The sequence below is a fragment of the Podarcis cretensis genome, assembly GCF_951804945.1.
Source record: "Podarcis cretensis genome assembly, chromosome: 14".
In the NCBI taxonomy this organism is placed as follows: Eukaryota; Metazoa; Chordata; class Lepidosauria; order Squamata; family Lacertidae; genus Podarcis; species Podarcis cretensis.
This window is the reverse complement of record NC_137183.1, coordinates 6176452-6189508: the sequence shown is the minus strand read 5'-3', so window position 1 is coordinate 6189508 and position 13057 is coordinate 6176452.

Below are 13057 nucleotides of genomic sequence, written 5' to 3'. Positions count from 1 at the left end.
GGGCCAATCTCTCTAGAAACTAGGGGGTTAAAATGTGTGCCAAAGGGAGACAGCTATCCCTCGGGGGGGGGGGGTCACATGCAACCTAGGCTTGAGTCCTACAGTGCCCCACATATGGGAGTGCCACTGAAAGGTTTTAAGAAACATGAGTTGGTTCAAAAGACGGCAGGAAGGCTGTGAATGGGAGCCTGCAATGGTGATCACTTCTTGGCAGCATGGAAAGATCAGCTTTGGCTTTTGTTGTTGTTTAGTCGTTTAGTCGTGTCCGACTCTTCGTGACCCCATGGACCAGAGCACGTCAGGCACTCCTGTCTTCCACTGCCTCCTGCAGTTTGGTCAAACTCATGCTGGTAGCTTCGAGAACACTATCCAACCATCTCGTCCTCTGCCGTCCCCTTCTCCTTGTGCCCTCCATCTTTCCCAACATCAGGGTCTTTTCCAGGGAGTCTTCTCTTCTCATGAGGTGGCCAAAGTATTGGAGTCTCAGCTTCAGGATCTGTACTTCCAGTGAGCACTCAGGGCTGATTTCCTTCAGAATGGATCGGTTTGATCTTCTTGCAGTCCATGGGACTTTCAAGAGTCTCCTCCAGCACCACAATTCAAAAGCATCAATTCTTCGACGATCAGCCTTCTTTATTGTCCAGCTCTCACTTTGAGGGTGCCTTCTAAACCCCTAAATGGACTGGGAAGGGGCGTTGCATGGCAAGGCCCCAAGCACCACCCCATTTCTTAGATAATGAAACACACGGACACCAGTATTTTGGGTTCATGGGATAAATAAGGCCAGAACTTTATTGGTTGCAGATGTGAGCAGTATTTGCTTAGGCACTGGAACTGAACTGACTATAACTGACTCCTGCTCGTCATGCAGGTGGTCTTTTAAAGGTCAACCACCAGTAGGGGGAGCCCTGTTGATGTACTGGCAATAGAAAAGAAAGGTTTTATTCACACAATGCATATTTAACTTTGGAACTCACGGCCACAAGATGTAGAGATGAATGTAGGTTTAGATAGCTTCCTCTTTTTTAAATATTTATTTATTAAACCATTTTAACAAAACAAATGATCAATCAATATAACTGATTACATTTCCTGACCACCCATTTTTGTTTCCTCCCATCCCTCCCTCTCCCACCCACCAAGGACTTCCCTCAGCTCCCCTCTCTGGTTTGTTTACACATTTTAATCTCTGCATATTGTAAAATTGTACATATCATTGCCTTATCCATCATATAGTCTAGATAGCTTCCAAAGCGGAGTTAGACAAAAAGAGGAGAGAGAGAGAGAAGGTCTGTCAGTGTCTGTTACATGTAATAACAATATAGAACCTCCAGGTTTAGATGCAGTTTACCTTTTTGAAGCAAGCAGTGGGGACCAAACCCAAGTCAGGGAATTTTCACCTTGGGAACTCCTGCTGCAAACAAAATGTTAAACTAATGGAGCTTCAGTCCGGTCCAGAAAGGCAGCCCTTACGATGTACTGATGGTTTTATGCGCTATTATATCTCAAGTGCTTTAGCCTTAGCTTTCTCTCATTAATTACTTGGCACTTTCATTAGTCATCATATTGGCAGCAAATGTTCTTCAACAGATACTTGTGTTTTAATTTTAGTGCAAGAATAAATCATGCCTTATAGCATCTCCCCCATCCAAGACTCACCACCTGGGTTAATTGAATCAATTCTTTAAATGCCTCCAAGCCTGATGATGATTTGAGAGGAGGTCACCATTTGAAAGCCCCTGCAAATTTATTGCCTTTTGGGCTGGCTGCAAAATGATCCTGCTGCTTTGTGCAGGGAGAAGTGTTCCCACCAAATGGTTCATCTGTCAAAATATTGCTTCCCCTCTTCTAGACCTTTTACAGGGAAGGACGGGGCCTGATAGCCGTTCCTGAATTGAGGATGGGACAACCCTTTGCACATGATGACACAAGGCTGCCTCCTCCCCCCACCTGGCATCCTATGAAAATATGAAGCTGCCTTGTTGACCCCTGAGTCTAGTCCTTTGGCTCATCCCTTGTCCTGGCTAGTCTGACAGGCAAGGTGCCTGGGAAGAGACCATTACTCAGTCATGGTGGGAGACAGGCCTTGCATGCAGAAGACCACTGCTTTAAGCTCTGACTTCTCTCATTTAAAGGCAGGCAAGTGGCTGGAGTGAAAAATATTGGGCAAGATGGACAAAGCTCCCTGGCAGAGGACATGCTTTGCATTCCAGTGTCCCAAGGAACTCAGCCCATGGAATCTCCAGGTAGGGTTGGGAAAGAGCACAGAATTGCCGAGTTGGAGGGAAACCCAAGGGTCATTTAGTCCAACCTCCTGCAAAGCAAGAATTCCAGCATCCATGACAAATGACCATCCAACTCTGCTTGTCTGAGACCCTAGAGAACCACAGCCAGTCACTGGAGACAATCCTGATTGAGATGGTCTCTCAGTGTAAAGCCATCTTCTGCATTCCAGAGTCTAGGGGGCTTCTCTAGAGCAGGCCACCTTGTGTTCCTCAGAAGAGTTAGGGAAAAGCGAGTGGCAGGTTGCGGAAATGAAAAATACTATAACAGTTTGAGAAAACAGCCATCAAAATGGCAAAGCCACCACCAAATACCAGCCTATACAGTGGTACCTCGGGTTACATACGCTTCAGGTTACATACGCTTCAGGTTACAGACTCCGCTAACCCAGAAATAGTGCTTCAGGTTTAGAAGTTTGCTTCAGGATGAGAACAGAAGTTGTGCTCCGGCGGCGCGGCAGCAGCAGGAGGCCCCATTAGCTAAAGTGGTGCTACAGGTTAAGAACAGTTTCAGGTTAAGAACGGACCTCCGGAATGAATTAAGTACTTAACCCGAGGTACCACTGTACACGATGCAGTGAACTGGCCAGCTTCTCCCCACGCCACCCAGTTGCAGCCTTACATTTCTGCAGATGTTCTGGAGACAAATCTTTGGCTGCCAAGAGGAACGAAGGAGGTTGGGGCCAACTGGCCTGAACCTGGAACAAGGTGAGGTGTGGGCTACCTGACCCCAAGCACCACATTTTGGGTGTCCATAAGTGGGATAAAGTGGGAGAGAAACAGAGGTGAGCCAGGAGGTACCATCCAGTGGGAAATTCTTCTGCACAAGCCACACTGAGATGAGCAGGGGCCATGCAAGAGGAGAGCAGGGGAGCTCACACTTGGGTCCCCATTCATTTCAATGGTCCTGCACAAGAAAGCTTCCTGCAAACATCTTAATTAGTTGGAAAAGGAAAGGTGACACTTGGAGGAATTGTGAAAAACACAAGAGGAGGCCTGCAACTGGATCAGTCCAAAGGCAAATGTGTCAATTTCAGGTGTTCTCAGCTTCTCGTTTTTCCCTTCTTAAATTCCATTAACCACATTTCCCCATCAGTTTGTGATTTCTCTTTAAAGTCCTCGTGAAAACTTATCAAAACTTAGTGGAAATTTCATTTTTTGCATTCCCCTCACAGAATGCATTTCCATATGCTGTTATCACCAGGATTTGCAATTTTGTACTCGTTTTCGCCTAGTAAATGCCCTTTTGTGAACATTACCCGGCTGGAGAATTTTGAATTTCAAAGGATGACTGTGTTCCAGTTCCAATATTGCTTTAGGCAGTGCAAATGAGGGGGCTCCGCTAGGGGCGCCGCGAAAGATGGCTGACAAGTACCATCTCTCCAGTTCCCACGAGGTGATTTAGAGGCTGAGATGGGAGTAATCAGCCTCCCAAATTCTTTTTTTTAAAAAAATAATCTTTATTACTTTTCAAACTTACGACAGACAAGAAAAAAGAACAAAAGAAGAAACAATACAATGAACAATACAAAACACAACCTTAACACTAAATTAAACAAAACAACAACAATTTTAAAAAACATATAGCATACCATTTCGTTAGTCTATCTTTCATTCCCTTATTTCATCGACTTCCTCTCACCTCCCTTTTTGTATTCCACTTCTGTTACTTGTTTCAGCAAATCCTATCCATCTTTCTCTATTTTTATCATTATGAATGTCTTAACATATTTTTAACCTTAATTTCCATTAATACTAAAATACTTATTTATACTTAACTCCTTATAGCATTTCTGCTAAAGCCATAAAGTTTCATTCCAACAATTTTCAAACACTCATTAATTTTACAATATTTCTATGTACAAACTTTAGACTTTCCCAATCTTCTACCACCATCTCTTCTCCCTGGTCTCGGATTCTGCCAATCATTTCCGTCCATTCCATATAGTTCATCAACCTGGAGATTTTCTGTACGAGGCTCTTAAATCTTTTCCAAGTCCCTTCTGCAATTCTTCTTCATATTCTTTGATGCTGAAAATGCTGAAGAGCAAGTCTCGGGGAGGCCCCAACCCAGCCATGCCCCCATTCCCTCGACAGGCCAGCCAACTCTCCACAGCTAGAACCAAGGTTCATACAATATCTCAAATAATGTTTCAAGACTCCTCCAGATCCAAAGGCCCCCACAATTCCAATCACCTCCTGACCCAGATTCAGAACCCAAAGGTCAATAAATCCCTGCATGAAAGAGTCTATCCAACCTTCTTTCTCCAGTGCAGGCAGGGCTCCAATCTTCAAATTCTGACTTTTTCTATATTCATCGATAAGAGGCCTCCACTTATAGTCCTCGATTTGCCCCTGAAAGGCTGGGGCTTCCACTTGTATTACTTTAGGTTCAACATCCACAACTTTCTCCTTCTTCTCCCCAGTATGTCCTGTCAAAGTAGTTTCCTGTATCAAATCCTGAGCAATTTCTGTATTAATGGTCACTTTTTGTCCCAAATTTATCACTTTTTGTTCCAAGTTCTCAAGTTTGGAATTCATAACATCCTCTTTTATGAAGCTGTTCCAGCGAGTAGCTTATCTTACATAAAACAGTCACTAAAGCTCCTTCTGTCAACATTCTTAAAGTCCAAGGTCAAGCTCTGATTCTCACAGCTCTTATCTTGCAGCTGGAAAAAACCCACTCTTGTTACAGTTTCAAAAGCTCCCTCTAGAGGGAAACAGTCTCCACTTGTATCGATCCTTTCATGCACATTTTAAAATATAAAGTTAGTTTCAATTTTCAATTACTTTTCCTCCTTTTTGAACGCAGAAGAGGACAATGGAAACAATATATTTCTCTTATTTAGCCATCTGTCAACATGCTATCCGTTCACAGTCAATGAACTATCCCAAAACGTTAATTCTGCTGGCAGCCCTTTTCCAAGTTCAGAGCAGTGGTAATTTAATTTTTCACTCTCTCCTGCAGGCTCACTAAGTCCAAAATTTCCCCCCTCTTCTCCTGCATCCAAGGGGGGTTTTTGACAGTTTTAACCGATGGAGATTTAATCCTTTACAAGATGCTTTCCAAGGCTTTAACTTGCAACGTCTTTGCTTCAATCTATTTACCAAAGGCGCCTGGAGGCGCCAACCCGGAAGTCAAATCCAATCTCCCAAATTCTTCCCGGTGGAAGGGAAGATGCAGTCTCATCTGCGGATGCCCAACAAATCACCCCTGAGTTCGTAAAGAAGGAGGGGGTGGGGGCACTGGATGGAAAGCCCTCAAGAGAGTTCGAATCTCCTGGACGCTGTCTTCATGATAGCTCCTAGTTCCATTTCTTAAGATAAAAAATTATTTAAGATCTTGGACATGCTTCAGGTGAAGAAAGGGTAATTAATCTGCCAATTAAGCCAGCCACTGAGGAGCCAAGAGTGATGGAGGGGAAGAAAGATAACATCAAAGAATAACATCTAAGCCGGTATGTTGGAACGGAACGGAAAGGAGGGGGGATAAAACTTTTACATTTTCTTCTACGATAATACAGTGGTGCCTCGCAAGACGAAAAGAATCCGTTCCGTGATTCTCTTCGTCTAGCGGTTTTTTCGTCTTGCGAGGCATTCGTCTTGCAGGGCACCACTGTACCTAACAACCCCTCCCCCCGAAGAACCGTCTACATTACTGATAGCAAGTGAGATTGGAAAATATAAACTGTGTGGAAATAATACCTTTGTTCTTTAAAATATTTGGAAGAAGATAAAAGACTCTCCTGTGACACACTATTTAATTGGGATCCGCCATTATGGGATAGACTGAGTTGCAGAGATAAATAGTCATAGGGGGAGGCGAGCTCTTAATTTGTTATAATATCTGTACTTCAAGTCCAATTTGGCAAACCTCCCCTGGAAAAACTCTTTGATGCAACCTGTCTGAGAAAATTAATGAGCAAACGCCTAGATTTTATTTCATCGAAACTGAGAGAAGATGGCGTCTGCCACCAGAGAAGGGCTTTTGGATTGATTTGGCATAAACATCAGCGTATGAGGACATACTGCAAATAATAGACTTACCAGCTGCAAAAAGAAAAAAGGAGAGCCATACAAATTTCACACAGAAGTATATTATTGTTCACTCCAACTCGCCTGTGGAAATAACTCAGAGGCTGTGAAAGAAAGAAGGATAACAACGGGAGGACTCAAAGAAGGAACTTTTGGAAACTCAAGGCAGTAGAAACATAAGATGATTGGACCCCACTGAACTTGAAGCATGGGAAGCCCCAACAAAAATTTATAATTTGGCAAAATATTTGGACTTTATGATATGTATTTGTATAATTTGGAATATTTAATGTGATTTGATTGGGTTGTTAAAATGGAAACCTTAATAAAATTATTATATATATAAAAAAAGGAAGTGCGAATGAGGCAAGTTGGCCTTTAAATTCAAACTGGATTGACTCCCCCCACCCCTTTTGTGCAGAGGCCAAGCAGGCAGGCAGTTCTTCCAACCAGATGCTCCAAAGGGCAGCTGAGAAATGGAGGGTCAAGGCCCTCCCTCAAGCACATGGTCTTAGGTTGGCCCTGAGATGGGGATCCTGACGGCACAACATATCCGGTGCTGTGATGGTAAAATACTTTGCCCAAGGCGATTAAAATACAATGCAATAAAGTGAAACAGGAAGCCAGAGTAGAGCCCCCCAGTGGGGAGAATTCAGCTCATAGTCGAGGAAGAACCATAGGAAGCTGGCCTACTGGGTCAGACCACTGGTCCATCTAACTCAGTACTGCTTACTCTTACTGGCAGCCGCTCCCCAGGACTTCAGGCTGGGTTCTCTCCCAGCCCTACCTGAAGGTGCCAGGAACTGAACCTGGGACCCTCTGTATTCAAGACAGATGCTCAATACTACTACTACTAATAATAATAATAATAATTTATTATTTATACCCCTCCCATCTGGCTGAGTTTCCCCAGCCACTCTGGGCGGCTCCCAATCAAGTGTTAAAAACAATACAGCGTTAAATATTAAAAACTTCCCTAAACAGGGCTGCCTTCAGGTGTCTTTTAAAGATAAGATAGCTGCTTATTTCCTTCACATCTGAAGGGAGGGCATTCCACAGGGCGGGCACCACTACCGAGAAGGCCCTCTGCCTGGTCCCCTGTAACCTCACTTCTGGCAATGAGGGAACCGCCAGAAGGCCCTCGGCGCTAGATCTCAGTGTCCGGGCTGAACGATGGGGGTGGAGACACTCCTTCAGGTATACTGGACCGAGGCCGTTTAGGGCTTTAAAGGTCAGCACCAACACTTTGAATTGTGCTCGGAAACGTACTGGGAGCCAATGCAGATCTCTCAGGACTGGTGTTATGTGGTCCCAGCGGCCGCTCCCAATCACCAGTCTAGCTGCCGCATTCTGGATTAATTGCAGTTTCTGGGTCAACTTCAAAGGTAACCCATGTAGAGCGCATTGCAGTAGTCCAAGCGGGAGATAACTAGAGCATGCACCACTCTGGCGAGACAGCTCTGTCTCTGAACTATGACCCCTTCCGACACACTGTTGCCAAAGGTCAGCTTCTCTTTTTCTAACTAGGCTCCCTCAGAACAGATTTTGAGGGGAGGATTCAGACAGAGCTCATGAGGCAGGGAGTTCCAGAGGCCCAATGTGATGATACGGAGCCCAAAAGAGCCACACACCCATACAGATCTTCCCCAATAGTGAAATGCCAAGCTTTCCACCCATGTGAAGTAATCTGGTCCCAGCACTGCTTCTGAAAACCACTGTGCTCCCCCTGGGGTCCAATGGCATCCACCCCTCATTTCCAGCTCTTTCTCAGTGTACCTTCCCCTTCCCATCCACCCCTGCTTAAAATTTACTATCTGAGAAACGCATCAAGCCCCAAAATGGACTGACCTTTCTGCTAATGTACATCGCCTAATGAGCGGGTGCCATTAACCACCTCCATCTTGGGATATTGCACTTTCCCAGTTCCCATCCATCATCGCTAAATGCTCGATCTCGTCTGCCTGCTTAAATTTTTTATTTTTACCCTTTAAACTGAAGAAATAAGTCTTGTGTCTAATTAAGCAAACTTACATATTCAATTAATAGAGTCATTATGGCTTAATGAATATGGAGCTTGGGTTAAGGGGATGGAGATTTTTCTGCTGGCGATGAAAAGGGCTCTGGAATTAATCCGGGAGTAATCCTTCTTTTACACACACACACACACACACACACACACACACCCCTCTGGAAAGGAGGGAAGGGTTGAGGTCAGCAAACACCTGGACCCAAATCCTTGTCTGGAGATGCAAACAATAGCGGTCAGTGGGAGGGGTGGGCTCTGTCTGGCCTTGGCAAGGTTTAGACACCGGACAAGGCGCTTGACAGGGCTGTCAGACAGCCCATCCCAGTGTCCCAGAAGACTGCAACACACAGTCAACATCAAGCAGAGGGCAAGGTCCAGAGTGGACTGGCCATTGAGCCCAGGAGCACAGGCAGAAACTGTCCTTGCATAGGGTCAAGGTGCTGAGACGCTACAGAAAGCCAAATAGCTCAAGTGTTATCGTTTGCCTTAGCGTGGCTTTATTGGTGTTGGCTGGGGCTGGTGGGAGATGTAGTCCAAATATACCTTAAAACAGGGGTTCTGAAAGGCTGTGGCATCCCAAATTGGTGTGGCAGGAGAGGGTGGCAAGTGTGACAGGAAGATTCAAAGACCATCAAAGAAGCATTTAAGCATTTCAGTGTCATTTACCAGAAACAGTACCCACACTTCTCTTCAACAGCATTGGCTATGCTATAGTTCTTCACGACATATTGTTTTGAGCGGGGATTTCCAACTCTGGAAAATATGGGAGATCGGAAAAGAGAAAGGCTTCTTTGTGCTGATGAGGCAATGAGAGTATGTTTGTCTCAAATTAGACATAATCTAAACGAGATTACCTGGCAAGCTCACACCTCTCATTAAGTTCGCATACATACTTATAGTACATATGTTTATAATTACATTTTGGGAATGATTCATTTTTTTAAATGGTTCATGTTCTTTGTTTTATACTGTCTGGATGTCCCATGATCATATTATAAAGTAGTTGTGTTCTGTGTTATAAATCAAGCACGGCTAGGAGTTTCTCTTTGTTTTCCATTGTATTTCTTATCAATAAAAATGTGGTGTGGTGCAAAGAATTTTTATTCGGAAAGTGTGGCTTAGAGAAAAAGCTGCCTTAAAAGCTGGCCGGAATTAGCAAAAGCTTTACCAGCTGTCTCGAACTGGGAAGGAAGGAACCAGCCAGACTGTCACCAAGAGAGGAAGTTCTTCTTCTTCTTTTTTTTTTAAATAATATTTATTAAAGATTTTCAAATATAACAGAAAAAGAAAAACATCCAAATTTAAAACCTAATTTTCATTGGCATCCTTCCAGGACTTCCCCTCCCCTCCCCCTCTTGTATTCCAATTCTTTCAAATAGATTCAACAAATTCTTACCCCAAATTTTAAAATTATTTATCATTGACCCAATTTAAAAAATATTTTCCCATCCCCTAAAATCGACCTGTTCCCTTCCACGAGTTCCCCTCTTTAATATGCAATACAGATTAAAATAAACAGAAAAACAGAAAAAAGAATAAAATGTAATTTAACACCCTTTGGATTCCAAATTTCCCTCCCCCCTTTCCCGGTTGCGTTCCCAATGTCCGTCAATATCTACTGTCATCCTGGAGCTCCCACATCTAAACCACAGTCCTTCACCAGTCCGCTTTGCCGTCTTTTTATTAGTCTTTGCCGTCTTTTGGTCATCTTTGGTTTCACATGTCCAATCTTGGAAGGAGTCTATCTTCCAACTTTGTCCAGTTCTTGTTATTCTTGTTGTTCTTGTTGTTCTCTCTCCTCCTCTTTTTTTTTTTTTCCCCTGCTCTCCTGCACAAATGTTCTAATTCCAAAAAGCTTCTAATTCCTCTGCAGAGGCATTGTTATTCAGGAACAAAACATTACGTCAAGTCCCTTCCATTCTTCAATAAATAAATCTATTGTCTCCTTTAGTGTGTAGACCTCTGTAGACAAAATAGTGTTCCATTTCTGCAGTTTCCCAGGAGATAAAAAGTCCTATTCAAATTCGATGCCAACAATACTTGTAGTGTCCCACAGCTCCTCTAGAGGGAGCTCCTCTAGAGTTTCCTTCCCGATCACACCCAACAGTCAAAGTAACTTATTATTCCTTGTTTTAAACAATTTATATCCAATTTGTAACAAATGTGACCAGCAAAGTCCTCGTAACAAAGTTCTCTTTTTGTTCTTCCGCTTTGACAGCTCCTTTGACAGCTGTCAAAACCTCTATTTCTCCTCTCCCGGCGCTCTTACGGATCGCTCGCGGGGTTTCCGGGAGGGGTTGCCTTTTAATTCACATTCCACTTTTCTCCTCCAGCCCAGTCTTATAATTTTCCATCGCGAAGTTAATAATTTTATCAAAAAAAGGTTGCACTTGATCTTAGTTGTCAAATCCTTTGCTTTAGCTCCTCTACAACAGGGGGGAGGCTGACTTCCTTTTTGCACCTCCCCCGCTCGCTCCGAATTTAAAAAGAATTTTTCCCCTTTTTTAATCCAAGTTCCAATTACTCACGGGTTATTCTTTTAAAGTCCAAATTTTCAATGGAAGAAGTCAGCGCTCTCCGTCGAATGGCATGCGGCTTCGCTCGGCAGGGGAAGCGGAGGACTCACAGCACCACCACCACCCCCGTCACCCGCTCCGCAGCCTTTAAAAAGGCTCCTTCGCGGGTCGGGGGGACGCAAACGGTGCCCGCCGAGTCACCATGCCCATGGGTTTCAGCGCCCATGGTTTTTGAGGGTCCCCGCGTCGCCGGCGCGGTAGAACCCAGCCCCTGCCGAGCAGGCTCCCTCCGAGGAAGTTCTAAATCCCAGCGCCACCAAGTAGGCCGTCTGCTGGTGGAGCCCAGCAGTCTGGTCTCACATGTGGGCAGGATAGCGAGCTGAGCCTCCAAAGCTGGCTTGGCACATGTAGGGCAGGGTAGCCAACAAGGTGCCCTGCAGATGTTGTTCAGCTCCAGCTCTCACCAGCCTCAGCCAGCATGCTCACCAGCCAGGGATGGTGGGAGCTGGAGTCCAGCAACATCAAGAGAGCACCAATTTGGCCAGTCCTAGCAGCAGGTTTTGTTACAGGGCCTGATGGGCCAGGATAGAGCCTGGTGCAAGGGGGAGCTCAGCTGATGGAATGTGCACACTGGCCGGTACTGCAGCCTAGATGGTACCACCAAGCTCAGTTTTCCAGGCCTGGAGGAGAAACAGTAGCAGCGGGTTAAGGAGGAAAATCAGAGTCTCCAACGGGGGATGACCCCAAAGAGTAGGACGACATGAAATCTGAATGACGTGAAATGACGTTGCCAGCACTTGATGTCAAAGTCAGGTGGTGGACTTGGAGGCAAAGGAGGTCCTAGCCCTAGAGTCCCTCAGAGCCAAGCCTGGAATAATCTGGCACCTGAGAGCTGAGCAGGATAGAAACCCAGAGCCCACGGAGGAGCTCTGGGTTCAGGGCAAAAGTTGGCATTGCTTGAGTCTGGTTTTCAGGTCCTGGACACTGGTGATAGAAACAGAATCTGAATGGTCAGATGCTTGGGTCCTGTGGTCCTTAGAGAATATGGCTTAAATAGCACTCCCAGCATGCAAGGCCACAGGAAGATCCCCACGCCCTTTAACACACTGCACAGTGACCATAAATCACCTTTCCTTTATTTAAGTTACCAGCCCTAAGAAGAAAAGCAGCAGTAAAAGGAAACAGGCCCAGCATAAAAGGGTAATTACGGTCTTAAAGGATTATGACTCTCTCACTCCTCCCTGTGTACCTTGCCTGCATCTCCCTTTGTGACACTGGGTGATTCCCAGGAGCTCATAAAATGTTACACAGAAGGGGAATCATTATTGCCTTGGATAGCCTTTTGGGTACTTGCCACGACCTCTCCCTCTAAGATTTTGACTCCTTGTAAAGGCCTCTCCCAGAGACATTCCCTAATCCAAAAATAAGTCTGCTTATTACCCAGTAAATGCAAACTGCTGCCACCCACTCCTGCTGCCTTATCGTGAGAAACCTGGCCCAAAAGGCCCCTGAAGATTTTTCTGTAACAAAGAGATCTACCCCCTTGGTGTCAAAGCCCAATACACACAGTATCCAAGGCAAGGAGTCCCAGGCATGAGGGCTGGCCCAACCAACTGAGTTCATGGTGACCTTCAGAGCCGCCTTGAGTGTCAGGTTGATGTCTGCATCTGCTACCAGTGTTGAAGGTCCCTTTATCAGTTGTGCAGACTCAGGCATGTTGTGACTCTGTAGCTGCAAATGAGTGGATGGAAGGATGCCAGCGTTTCAGGCAGGAGACCTTCTCAACCCCACCTGGAGATGCCAAGGATTGAACCTGGGACCTTCAGCATGTGAGTCGGACGCTCTGCCATTAAGCTACAGCACTTCCCCATGTAGATTATAGGTTTACATGGGGTGTTGTTCCACCACACCTTGCAGCCCTGAATAAGAGACCTGGAACAAAGGACAGCTAGATCACATTGCCTATTGAATACATGGTCAAGCATCCTGCATGTTGCTGCCTGGTGGGCAAGGGCACGCCTCACAGGACTTAGGCTGCACCTGAAGCCTCCAGGGGACTCTCACAAGCCCCAGCAGGTATGCCACAGCTAATTAAACAAAAACTGCTCTGGGTAAATGTTAATGCCTGAATTTCACGCCCTTTTTATAATCTCATATTGACTAACTGGGCAAGGGAACTGTCAGGGGCATGCTGTGGC